Below are 13977 nucleotides of genomic sequence, written 5' to 3'. Positions count from 1 at the left end.
CCTCAGTGATAAACAATAATAAATGATCAGAAACTTAGCCCTTGGACACATATTTGTTCCCTTCTTACACGATATTTTAGTGGAAAAATTTAAATGCTGTCCAAAAATATTTTTTTCCCACTGATTTCAGCTGCGACCATTAAATTTTCTAAAGCTGTGTTTATATAGATCGTATTACAATATCAATAATAGCAGATGAAGTAAATAATAGTAATTGAGCCAGAAATTCATTATTTAAATTCCACATTAAGGATTAACTAGTATGTCTCGTTATGTCTCGTTATGAAATATTAACGGAACAAAAGATTCTTTAAAATATTCATGGACGAATAAGAGATGGACGTGCAACTCATTGCTTTACATTAAAGAGGCCGCAGAAATCAGCGAGCCATGCGAGTTTCCGAGTAACTCTAAATTTTCACCCGTCAACAAAATAATCTATTAAAATGGCTGCACACAGTTTTAAAACAGAAACTCTGATCACGTTGTATTAGTTTGAACTTTTATTGCATTTGTTTAATAAGACTGTTCAGGATAAAGTAACTGCTTTACGCCTTGACAAATTACTAAACAAATTACACCAAGGTAAAGGAAATTCGTTGTCGGCACAAACAGATTTTCATCATTATTTCAAGATAAAAATTTGTAAATTTGGGAACTTTTTTTCATATAAACAAAAATTGTCGATGATAAAATAAACCTGTAAGGTTGATTTTAAAATGACCAAAAAAAAAAAATTATAGGGAAATATAAAAAAGCTTAAATAAAATTTTTTGTCAAGATCTGGTTTCATTCAATTCCTTGGTCCTTCTTTCACCAGCCATAATTTTGTGTATTTTTTTAGTATTTTTTCCGATATGCCACCATTTTTTTCCTCGACTACTCTATTAGCTCCATAATATATATTCCACTATTCATTATTTTTTTATAGGTGTATTTTCTAATGGGCTTTTTTATAATTCATTTGATAATGCAAAACCCTTTAAAAAGTTATTCAAGTTTATAATTAACTGGCGAAATGCGGCCAGATATTTCATGTTTTTCATATTTCCTATATTATTTCATTTGTCATAAAAAGCACATAATAACCTTGCATAAAAGTCTTGCTCAAAAAATAAAACTAAATGCGTTTGGTAGCCCATATATCCATGTTTCAAAAAATAAAAAAATTGAAATCATCTGCCTACGTCCTAGGAAAAAAAAATGACTTTGAATTTTCTCATGTTATTGGCTCCTTTCCTAAAGGCATAAGGAAGAAAAGATGATACTTATTTATGAGTAACTATAAAATTTGATAGATAATCGCTAGAAAAAATAAAATTTGATAAAAAATAACCATATAAAATAAACAAAATGAAACTAGATTGCTTTTATTGCTAATCCATTTTAAATTGCATAACCCTTGGGGTATCTTTACCTGCTAATTCGCTTTCTTTTAAAAGTCAAGTGTTTTAAACGTTTTTTTAAGCCCATGTTTTTAAAATACCTAGGTCCATTTTACTGCATAGTACTTAATGTTACAATGTTACATATTTATGTCATTTAATAGTGAAATAAGGAAGCTGCAAAAGCATTAATTTTTTATTAGTTGCTAACAATAAAATAAGTCCTTTATCAAATGAAAACACAAACAAGTACTTTTTGTAATTTTAACTTTACTTGGACTCTTTCAAAATGCCCAATAGTGCCAAATCTCATGAAGAGTGTAGAAAAAAATTGTGTGTTGTATGTATGAAAAAGTGAAATTTACCAATTTCTGGTGTAGCCTTTGAGAGATTCAAAACATTTTATTAAGAGACATTGACTTTTTGGACTCTATAGTTCCAAATCGAATGTGTAGAACTTGTAGAAATCAACATTTAGAAGGGTTGGAAGAGGAGTATCTGCCAAGCTGCCTACTCTTTACAATTTTCAAATTATCAATGTCAAGACTGTGACAAGAGGTTCCAACTGTAACTGCCTGATTTGCCAAATTGGTAAGCTGAAGCTGACTGAAAAACATCTTTTGGATAATTCTACAACTTCAAATCGCACAAATCCCCTGAAAAGATGTTTAGATTGTTTGTCATCACTAGGGAAAGGCTTATCTCATAAATGCAACTGTACTTCTTTGAATTTAAACCTTAGAGAAATTTCAACAGAAAACAGAAAAGTTTTTGAACAACTAGTCTCTGCAACTCTCAGAGCACCATGTTCAAAATCAACAACTGCAGAAAAGTATAAGTTAAGTGCCCAAGATCTGATGCATATTCAGCAAGCTACAAGCATGTCTAATATTGGAGTCAAAAACCTTGCAACAACAGTAAATTTGGTTTCCAAATCGCCTCTTTTTGAGCCAAACTTTCTAGCAAATTTTCATGAAGCAGGGTTGCAACTTGCAAATTTATTTACAAATACTACAATTGCATCATCAGGCAAAAAAATCCCACTCAAAGAGTACACAGTTGTTCACTGCAAAAATCTCTCTGACTTTCTAGCAGAAATTTCACTTAAGAGACAACTTCAAGCAGGTCATCTCATAAAAGATGGGATTGATGGAGTTCGAGGCTTCGTAATGCTTACTGTAAGTCTTCAAAGAATGAATGATGAAGATGATTCAAGCAGTCCACCTTCAAAAAAAATTGTCACCTTTCGAGCTCTAAAAGACAGTGGAGTTAAAAAGCAATTTCTAATTGCACTTGCAGAGGATCAACATGAGAATCGCAGCAGCATCAAAAACTTTATTGAGCTTGTTCAACCTGGAGATGTAGAGTTTGTGGTCTCTTGCAACTTGAAAGTTGCTAACATTTTATGTGGTTTGAATTGTCACTCTAGCTCACATCCATACCTATACTGTGATAGTGAAGCATAGAACTTAGCTGAAAAAGGTGCGCTCAGGACGCTGTCTGATCTTCAAAATTGTTAGACAGACTTTTTTTTCAAAAGGTGGTGACATTAGCAGGGCAAAGTTTTTCAACATAGCCCGCTTCTAAAAGCTGATCCAAGCAAATTCATTTTTGAACTAATCCCCCCAATGGAACTTCATCTGCTTATTGGAATAGTAAATCACTTGTCCAAAGCACTAAAAGAAGCATTGCCAGAAGCAGATGAGTGGCCAAAAAGACTCAATATCACAATCTAACCATATCATGGCGGACAATTTACTGGCAAAGATTGCCAAAAACTCCTGAACCTATATTAGTCAGTTTTGGCCATCATTGATGCATTCAAAAAATTTAGTGCTGTTGTCAGAGCCTGCTTTGGAAACGTCCTTGACAAGGAATATGAAAAAAAATTGAAGAATTTCGTACATCTTTTTTAAGTCTTTTTTAATGGAAATTGGCTTGAAAGATGTGTAGTTGAATACAGTAGCAAGCACATTTAGGTGAAATATGTCTGTTGCATCTTTAATGAACATTGAAACCTTTCTACTTTAGAATAAGTGTTCGTGACAAAAAAAAATCAACTGAGAAAATACCTATGGATTTATTTAAACTGGTTCAAAAATTTATTTATGAGATTAAATCTTTTTAAATATTTATTTGTTTAACCTGTGTGTAATTGTAATTTGTAAAAAAAAAACCACAGTAAATAAAACCTATATTTAGAATTTTGAAACAGCCTTTGCCAAAGTTTAATTATAGACAAAGTTTAATTATAGACACTATTTTAATAGTTTTTTTTATTTTGCGACAGTGTTTTAAGTTTAGAAATGATTCAAATTCAAAGAAAAAATGGTGATCAAAGAAATCTTTTCCATTAAAAGTAAGGTCAAATGGCTGACAAGTTCAAAGTAACAAAGATTTCCTACAGATTGACTGATGGCTTCATTTTTTATTTTTAAAGCCTCTATGTATAGACTATGCATATGAATATTAGTAATATCAGTTTTATTATTTATTTCTTATTTTTGAGTGTGTCTTTTGTGGTTTGAGGCTCTCCGGGCGATGAAGCAAGGGAAAAAAAAATCCAAAAAATCAAAGTCATTTTTTTTCCTTGGACGTAGACAGATGATTTCAATTTTTTTATTTTTTGAAACATGGATGTATGGGCTACCAAATTCAAATGGTTTTATTTTTTAAGCATGACTTTTATGTTTTGAGGCTCTCCGGGCAGGCGTGTAACCCATTAGTTTTTGTCAAATAAAAATTAGTTTATATATAGTTGGTAAATCATAATATGTTTACATTAAATACTTAACATTCTTGCGGTTTGCCATAAATTGCCTTCGCTAAATTCTTTCAATATGTGAAAAGTTATTTTTTTCTTTATTGCATTTACATTCATTTTATGAATATTTATCCTTAACTGTATATATTTCTGTTGTTAAACATAAAAATAGAAAACTCTATAATATTCATAAACTGGAAGTTTACAACAATATAATAGATGGAGTAGGTCCCTGGACATGAAACCACTGTGCTCTAGGTAGCTAAAAAAATAGTTGATATTTTATATTATTTATTATATCTTTAGTTATACATGTACTAAAGTTGTTAAGTAAATGATCTCAATTTCTATATCATCACCAGCGTTATTTCTTAAAGTATTAAGAATGTCTATCTATATAAAATTAAGCTTAAAACTTGGTTCTATTACTGTTATCTTAAATAACTAAAAGGAAGTTGATGTGACTGATTAGACCAAACCAAAATTTTTCTACGAATCCGACAGTCTTTAAAAAATACAATTTCTATTGTTTAAAACAAAAGATTTGTAACAATGCGCAATGAGCATGGTTCGCAAAAAAAAACAACAATATTGTTGCACGTCAATGATCTCAAAATATAACTGGATAGCGTATTCAATAGAGCTCTGCGTTACGACCGTCCGATTCCGGCTCGTACCGACTTTTTTGTCGGAAGTTCGACACCTACTCGTAACAAACTTGGAAATTCTGACTTCCATTCCGAGTCAAGTCGTAACATTTGAAATTTCCCGCGTTATGAATCGTAAGCTGTCGTAATTTTGCGTAATCTACCTTGGTTCAAGGTTTCAACTTTTTGCGTGATGATAAAATTTATGAGTTGATGTTGAATCTTGGATATCCTAATCTAGTTTTAGTAAATTGAAAAAATGAATTATATTATGACTTAAACTGCAATAAATCATTTTTAAGCTTTGACTAAAAGCTTTGTCTTGTTTTATTACGAACTATTACGTTAGATTACGGTTCATAGGGTAAGGTTGCCAATATTGTACCCCCTAAGACAAAACTAAAAAATGTAGGTAAGCTGCTGAGTGAAAACATGGATTTTCAATAGGATTTCATAATTTAGGGATTGTTTGTTGTAAAGATGTTAAAAAAACTCAAAATTTAAAAAGTGTTAAGTCTCGAAGAATTAAATTAAAAAAATAGCGTTAAGAGTACAATTAAGGAAACTAGATCCTTAATTGTACCGTTGTAATCCAATATTGTACCACTTTCTTGATTTTAATTACTTTACAGCTTTGTAAATATTTTATGATTTTAGATTTAAGGGATTTAAAGAACTGATTAAAAGGAATGGTTTTTATAGAATCAGCAATTGGAAATATTCTGATATAACATAACATAACACCTAACTGCCCATTATATAATGAAATGAAGTTTTTTATTTAACAAACTCTATGCAACTTGAATTTTTTTTTCTTTTGGAAAATGCTGAAAACAGGTATCACCACATATGGTACAATTTTTATTTAAATTGTATGTTTACCAATTGGTTAGCTAAGATTAGAATAGAGGAGGAAGGTAGGTATTAAAGAAAGTTATACTAAATAATGTAAAACAATATATACTATATCTGTTTTAAAAACAACCACACTAAATAATGTAAAAAAAAACAAAACATAAAAACATTATTTTTGGCAAAAGTTTCAGATATATTGTGTCTGTTTTTGATTAACACCTGCACAGCCATAATGACACCAGCCTTGACATATTGGTAAAACTGAACTAGAGAGTGCATCTTTTTAAGGACTGCTTGTCAATACAAGAGTAATACAAAAATTTTTATTTTTTTTTTGTTTAAGTGGTGAAGTTCGTATTGTAAGTATGGATATTTCTCTAATTGAAATCTCAAAAGGGTTTTGTTAAACTTTACACGCGTTTTTCTTAGCGGTCAGAATGGTTGCGTCGGTACAATTTAGGACATACCTTGAGGTACAATTTACGCAACTTATCTGACATTCAGTTAATTAAAAAATTTGACAACTAAAAATAAGATTTTTTAAATTCTAAGTATTTATTTTAAATTTAGATAAATTATGCTTTAACATAAGTACACTGAACAAATCATATCTTCTGCTTTTCTTAGTGAAATACGCTTAGCCATAAAAACCTAAAATAAGAAATCTTCAATAACAAATCAACAACAGCTTATTCTGGGCTTAATGAAGTTGGATGACAAAAAAAAACAGTTGACTACTTAATTTCATTCAGCAAAGATAAAAAATAAGTTAAAAAATTTTTTGTGGTTTGTAAAAATCGTGAGTTATGTTAAAAGTACAATATAGGCGTCGGTACAATATTAGCAACCTTACCCTACCGACTTAATTCCGACTTTGTCGTAACATTAGGTTAGATTACGGTTCGACTTCGACATTAGGTCGTAACATTAGGTATGATTACGTTCCAAACCGACAAAGTCGGAATTTTTTAGGCTAACGCAGAGCTCTAGTATTCAATTGTCTTTTTCAAAAAAATTTTAAAGCCAAAATTGGTCTCCAAAGATGGCGGCGATCGGAGCTTTTAGCGGTGACCAATGTACATTTTATAAGGCTTTTTACAGAAATATGAAAGATAATAACTTAACAGAGTTTTGAAAGAAAAACTAGACTATAAAATAAAGTTTTAAAAATTTTAAAGAAATAAAATGATTTCTAAAAAAATCAGAGAATTAAAGAAATTAATTAGATACTAAGGTACAAAATATTCGATACACTTTTTAAGTGCAATTTACGATTATATAATATTTATGCATAATTTTTAGTTTTAAGTTACCCAATGATTTTTTTTTTAAGATAAAATATTTTTTAGGCATTAATATATCAGAGAGGCACTAAAAATTATATAAAAATCAGCTGCCTACCATTATTGTGAATTTATTTATCATACATTTTTTGATAAGATACATGTTGATAATGTTTGATAACATACAAAATATATGTTATCAAAAAATTCCCTTAACAAGTTTTGAATAACAAGTCAAAAACAATTGACTCAATCATTGAGAGCTGGAATATTGCAAAGAATAATATATAAGTAAAATAATATATATTAAAAAATAATATTTTGTATTTAATATTCTTGTTAAATACTACATCCATAATGTACATTTATGCATTAAATAATCCTAGAAGGAACCCCTGAGCTGTGTGTACTCACAGCACTCAGCTAATAGTTCATGCAGCATGTACATATCTGCTATCTTGCTACATAAATTGAAAATATAAAATTTGTCAAAATTGTAAGTAGACACCACTGCCGCTCACCATACAGTTATGTTATCAACCTTCTAGCACACTGCATTGAGGTTTGCTTCAAATTGCAGGAAAAAAATCTGTAATATTAAAGCACCATTGTTCGTTTTGCATGGCCTCATCTCCTAATTATCAAAAAGCTGACCATTGTAGTATCTATTCTTTGAGAAGATTGTACAACCAATAGGTGGCTGATGCTATAAAATTAAAATAAAGTATACAAAAGACTAGAAGTAGTTAAATATTTTTTGTCTACATATAGTGCAAGGTGTTGTAGAGAAAACATCAACAGAAATTTAAAAATTTGTTTAAAAACAAAAGGTTTGGGTTATATTTTTTTAACCGATACCCGTCTTAGATAAACATCTACAGGGTAACATACTTTGTATGGCAGTTGTTGCAATAAATTGCTTAAAAACATAGAAATATTTGGGCTGTTTTTTTAGGAACCTAGTCTTGGAGTTCCCGCCACCAAATGCATTAAGGTACTTGTAGATTTTGAAAAACTAGTCAATTGCTGTTTTTGAAAATTATTAAGCTCTTCACATTTCAAAGATTTAGAGTAGTTCCCTGCAAGCTATAGAAATCTTAAATTTACATTTTACAAATCTTAAAGCTACAATTCCTTTATAGGTACTTGGAGATGAGCAACATATAATCGAGTTTATCAACGTAAAAGGGTCAATGAACTGAACAATGTGTTGCAAAGTGGAGTCTTTAGTATAATAAATAGTTTTTAAATTTAATAAAAAACGAATGATAATATTAGTAATTAAATACTTCGCGTGTATTTTAAAAAATGATTCATAAAACTTGTGTAAGTTACAACAACCATTCAATAAATAAACTTGAATTTCTTTTGTAAATACATTCTCTAGGTACATGTTACTGGACCGATTAAGCTCTCAAACCCATTCATTGAAATTTTAAGTTTTTGGCCAATGTTACAATCGTTGATCTCAAAATATGACTGGATAGCGTATACGGGAAATTACTTGAAGCCAGTTTTGGCCTCCCAAGATGGCGGAATTAGCGAATGGTAATATGAAAATTAAGAAACTGATGATAATCAAGTTTTATATCTTAGGCTCAAATATTGATAAATATATAAGTTTATAATAAAAATCCTAGTTTTTTTGTTTAACAAGATTTTTTCATAAAAATAACGGAATATTACATATTTACATAAACTTCAAGTATAAATATTTTTTTATGTAACAAAACATATTCTTACAATAAGTTGTTCTATATTAACTTTCTGTTTTTCTATCGCTATCCAGTTATATTTTGAGATCAGTGTATACGTCCGTGGTTCCTTGTAGCGTTCACACGTAAAATGGAATAAGTCTCTTCTTAATGTATTTGTTTATGTAAATTTCTTGATTTACAGCCAGTTAACTAGGCACAATATAGGGCTGAGAAATGCCATTTTCAAAAAGCAATCCATAGAAGAAGTTTTTTTCGAAACTTGTGTTTTGTTTTGTAATTAACTGTAGATGGAGTAGATTTTACATTGCTAGTATAAAATATATCATTTCCATTGATACTGGAGTGATTTAACGTGAAATAAGACTCATCATCATTGATTGGTTTATGATTTTTTAATTTCTGACACAACTTACTGCACTTAGTTCTAGCAACTGCTTTTCACTGGTCAGAATTTTTTGGAAATGTCATTTTATTTTCTTGATTTAATTTTTTTCTTTTTTTTTTTTTTTTTTTAATGTTTTACTAATGTGTTGCTGAGTACAGCTGAACATTTTAGCTACCTGTCGGTGAGAAACTCCGTCTTTATGGTCAAACATAAGTTTGAGCCTTTTAATGTTTGTCTGTCATTTCTTTAGTCTTTCCTTCACTTCCTTGAACTCTTTGGTAACTAGATTCACTTTCAGTACGTTTAATTATCTTGTAGATAGTACTTTTAGGTATATTTTCAGTTTTAAAGTGGTCAAAAGTGAACTTTTTACCAGCATTTATGTAATTTAAACCAAATTCATCCATTTATTTTCTTATCTCTTCTATAAAAAATAAAAACACATAAAATATTTAAAAACTTGAATAAAAATACTTTCTAAAACATTTTTCCTTTTTGTTTTACCTTGTACCTTAAAAGAGATACGTGTCTTTAAATTCAGTCTCGTTTTCAAATGTCACCCATTGTTATTTTTTATCATCATCATTATCATCATCATCATCATCATCATCATCATCATCATCATCATCATCATCATCATCATCATCATCATCATCATCATCATCATCATCATCATCATCATCATCATCATCATCATCATCATCATCATCATCATCATCATCATCATCATCATCATCATCATCATCATCATCATCATCATCATCATCATCATCATCATCATCATCATCATCATCATCATCATCATCATCATCATCATCATCATCATCATCATCATCATCATCATCATCATCATCATCATCATCATTATCATTATCATCATCATCATCATCATCATCATCATCATCATCATCATCATCACGCCTTGATCTGTATGCTGAGATATTGCGGAAAATTTAAGTTTACTAGATATTATGTATTAGTTTATCATTTACTAAAAAAAATAAGTAAGTGAAATCTGGCAAAAAAAATAACAAAAAAAAAAACAAAACAAAGAAATGCTTCACAATTGATTTAAAGGCCAAACTTTATAATTGCAATAAAATCTTCGATAGTTGTTATCGTTACAATATTCAGCTTCGAAATTTTATAACAATTTAACGGGAAAGGATCGTGATATATTAAATGATGGCTCTCTAAGTATTTAGGGCCTGTTTATATGGAAAGCGGGCTGGCTCGTTTGCCGACCCAGCCCGTTTGCCGAGATATTGACGTCATCAATATTTTAGCTTAATTTTATTTTGCGTTTATACGAATAAACGAGCTAGCCCGGAAAGCGAGATCTCACTGTTTTTTTTGCCGAGATATTGGCAAACGGGCTGGTTAATTTCTTATATAAATTTGTAAACAAGCGTACAAATTCTCACATTTTTTAAATTTGAAAGCTTCCGCGTAAAATAGTAATTTTAATAATAAAACTGGCAACTTCCGTGCACTTAAAATTTTAGCTGTTTTGCTTTTATAATTTACAAAAGATCCAGTATCTTTTAAGTAATATAAAGTAAGAGCTACTTTTTTTTATCTGCAGATAGAGCTCTAGAGTTAGGTGAAAAAGGGTCAGGAGATAAATAAGGGCTTAACTTTGAAACCAAATTCATGAAAAGAAACCTTGAAAGCCTAAAATTTGTTTTCCATAGAACAACGGGAGCTACACCAGTTATTGTATTATGCCACCATGAATCAGTTCTGCCAGTTTTAAACCAGCAACTACAATTTTTTCTTTTAAGGCGCCTCTCTCTTGCTTGTTTCATCTTTTGAAGTGATTCTGACCGTTTTCGTAAAAAAATAATATTTAAAAAATTATCAAATTTAAATTCATGAAGCTTATATAATACAAATAGGCTTTTAAGAAGGATTATATGTGTTATAATACCATTTAAACATATTGTTAAAATGCTATGTGTTTTTTTGTCGCTTGCCGCCATCTTTAAAGTTATTATTTTACCGATAAAGAAGCCAGTCCTGCTAGAAAAAGCCAGGCTGACCTCGATATCATTTTTTATTTTTTTGGCAAAAATTCAAATAAACGCAATTTTAAAACTGGCTCGTTTTCCGGGCTAGCTCGGCAGACGGGCTAGCCCTTGTCCATATACACAGGCCCTTATAGGAAATTTCGAGCAACTTAATTGATTTACGTAAATTATGACGAACCCTTGGAGCAAGTTACTTTAAGTTACGAATAAATTGAATCAGTTACTCGTCGGAATTTTAATATTACAACTTAATTGATTCCGTTAATCGTTGCTTTCGATTAATTTTACGAACGCAAGTAATTTTATTCTTGTTGTTCAATGCATTTAAGAGCCATTTATGTTTTTAATTCTTTCTTCCCAACCAACAGCTCAAAATAAAAATTGTTCGCTATATATATATTTTTAAAATGCAATTTGCGACTCGTCGATGTATAATAATACAATCAGTTGTATAGTTTTGATTAGCGCTGTCCATACTATTGTCAGCTCAGTCATCATCCGGAGAATTTATTTGAATATTTGGAATTTCATTGACGACGTGTTTTAAATTCGTTTCGGGACAGGTTTCAATAGTTTCAAATCGTAATCGATGTCAGCTGTTATATTTTCTTCTTTTTCGTCTACCCGACAAAAAAAACGCAGTCAATGTCTTCTGTGTTGATTCGACTTTATCGATTCCAGGAATTTGAAACTCAGTCAATGTCTTCTGTGTTAATTCGATTTTATCGATTCCAGGAATTTGCACGCGTTTGTAATGTTGACAAAAGATTTCAAAAGGTGTTCTGTGTTTTGATGGAACGTTATTGATTAAGAATACAGACACGGGTATACCACATTTTACTCTTGCATTTCTTCTTTTTACCATCCGATGAACTCTTTTAACAATTCCATTTTCCAATTGTTTTTTTAACAGCTTGATAGATAAGTCTTATTTCCCATTTCGACGCCATAGTTTGCATAGTCTGAGATCTAAATGACTTAGAATTTTCTAGGAGAACTTAAGAAGGAGGTCCAAGCGATGACCATATTGTTTCTAAAGATTGAACAACAATTGCTGCACTTTCGTAGCTTAACGGTGTCCATAACGTATATCTGCTTGGGCCAGGTGAGATATGGCACCGAACCGACATGAGTAACATCGCAGGCTACTCTTTCCCATACTTTACTAACAGCAAGATTTTTTTTATCTCACGAAACCACATTAGGATCAATTAAATTACATTCATCACATTCAGAGACGACCTGTTTCACTGTGTCTGTGTCAACGTGGATACGGGCACACGTACATAACTCCATACTCTTGGAAACTCCCATATGTGCTATTGAATAAACTTTTTGAATATGCTGATTATCTTACTTACAAATGACATCACATTCTTGCGTTGCAACTTTGCTTTTTATCCATTTTATTGGGACTCTTGTGAGTTCATCTGCACAATTTTTTGTCGTTGGTACTAATGTAACTTATACATTTATGGCATAATCCTCCACCAATTTTCCAAATATTTGAATCCTTCGTCAAATTAACATTTCACATAGCCCAGCACATTTTACAGGTTTGCCACGAGTCAATTCAGAATTTTACCAACTGAATACACTATGAGAATCAGTTTTAATAGAGACATCACTTGGGTTCTCTTTCAATGCCATATTTAAGGTGGTTTAGCAGGAAATAAATTTTTTTTGTCAAATTGAATTTTTTTTTCAGAATATTAAATAAAATAGTTCCAATAGCGAAATTTAGTTACTAGTTATGAAAAAAAATTTGAATTTCTGAAATTTTTTATAAAAAACATCAAATTTTAGCCGAAAAAGGCATTAAACTGTACACATGGATGAAACAAGAAAACTCAAAGATAAATTATCTTTTTCTTTCGAAATTTTACAAAAATAATCTTGCTTATATTATCTAGTTCCTGAACTAAAATGAAGTTCATTGCACAAGTAGAAAGGCCAATTATTAAAATTTGCTATAACTTATACCACTTTTTAGGGGGTCTACATGAAAAAATCATGAATAATGAGTAATAACACTGTAAATAGAGCACCTTATGTCTTGATTTTAGTTCAGTCTCCAGATCTAAGTTATAACTGCAAATGCTGAAAATTTCAGCTCCATATCTTAAACCAATCTGGAAATATCTTGTTCCACGTAAAGGTAAATAGCAAAAAATGACATATTGAGAAAACAGCATTTCAAAAATATAAAAGATAAAAAGCAGTCTAAAAACTTCCAGAAGCATACAATTTTTTAGCTTGAAGTTCTTGTTCTTTATCAAATCAGCCTTTAGATAATCCCCTTAATTGAATTCTTCTCTTTTTAATAAAAGTTTTTTCTTTACTAACACAACGCTTGTCCTTTTTCAATGAACCGGTTACAGTCTTAAAACTGTGTTGCATATTTAGATACTCAAAAACGTGTTTAAGACCAGATGTTCCTTCATTAAAACTCAATATAGCTGAATTCACTCCAATTTCAAGGGTAGCTTTCTTCACAAACACACTTTTGGGACACCTAGACCAAATTACATTATTGATCCCTTCATTACAACTTTGTGTTTCTCAATGAACACACTTTTTCAATAATTGGTCATCACTTAAATCATTGAAATCACTTAACATAATATCATGAACCCACATAGGTAGATTAACTTTCGGTTTATAATTGTCATTTCCCTGGTCATCTTCTGATTTTTTCCACTTACACCAACTTTTAGGTCCTACAGGACATAAAACATGGCGTTTAGTAAAGTTATTGTTACTATTTCGGTTTTATTTGCTTTTTGGAACTTGTTCCCATCGAATGTCCTCTTCACTTTTCTTAAATGATTTTTTTTATTTCCCATTACTTTTTATATTAGCTATACTTAAATAATAAAAGAACTAAAACCCATAAACAACTTCATTAGT

The sequence above is a fragment of the Hydra viridissima genome, unplaced genomic scaffold (genome assembly GCF_058129835.1).
Source record: "Hydra viridissima isolate aposymbiotic clone 2 unplaced genomic scaffold, HvirCarnegie_v1 scaffold_4, whole genome shotgun sequence".
In the NCBI taxonomy this organism is placed as follows: Eukaryota; Metazoa; Cnidaria; class Hydrozoa; order Anthoathecata; family Hydridae; genus Hydra; species Hydra viridissima.
The sequence above is the reverse complement of the archived record's forward strand: the minus strand, read 5'-3'. Positions refer to the sequence as shown.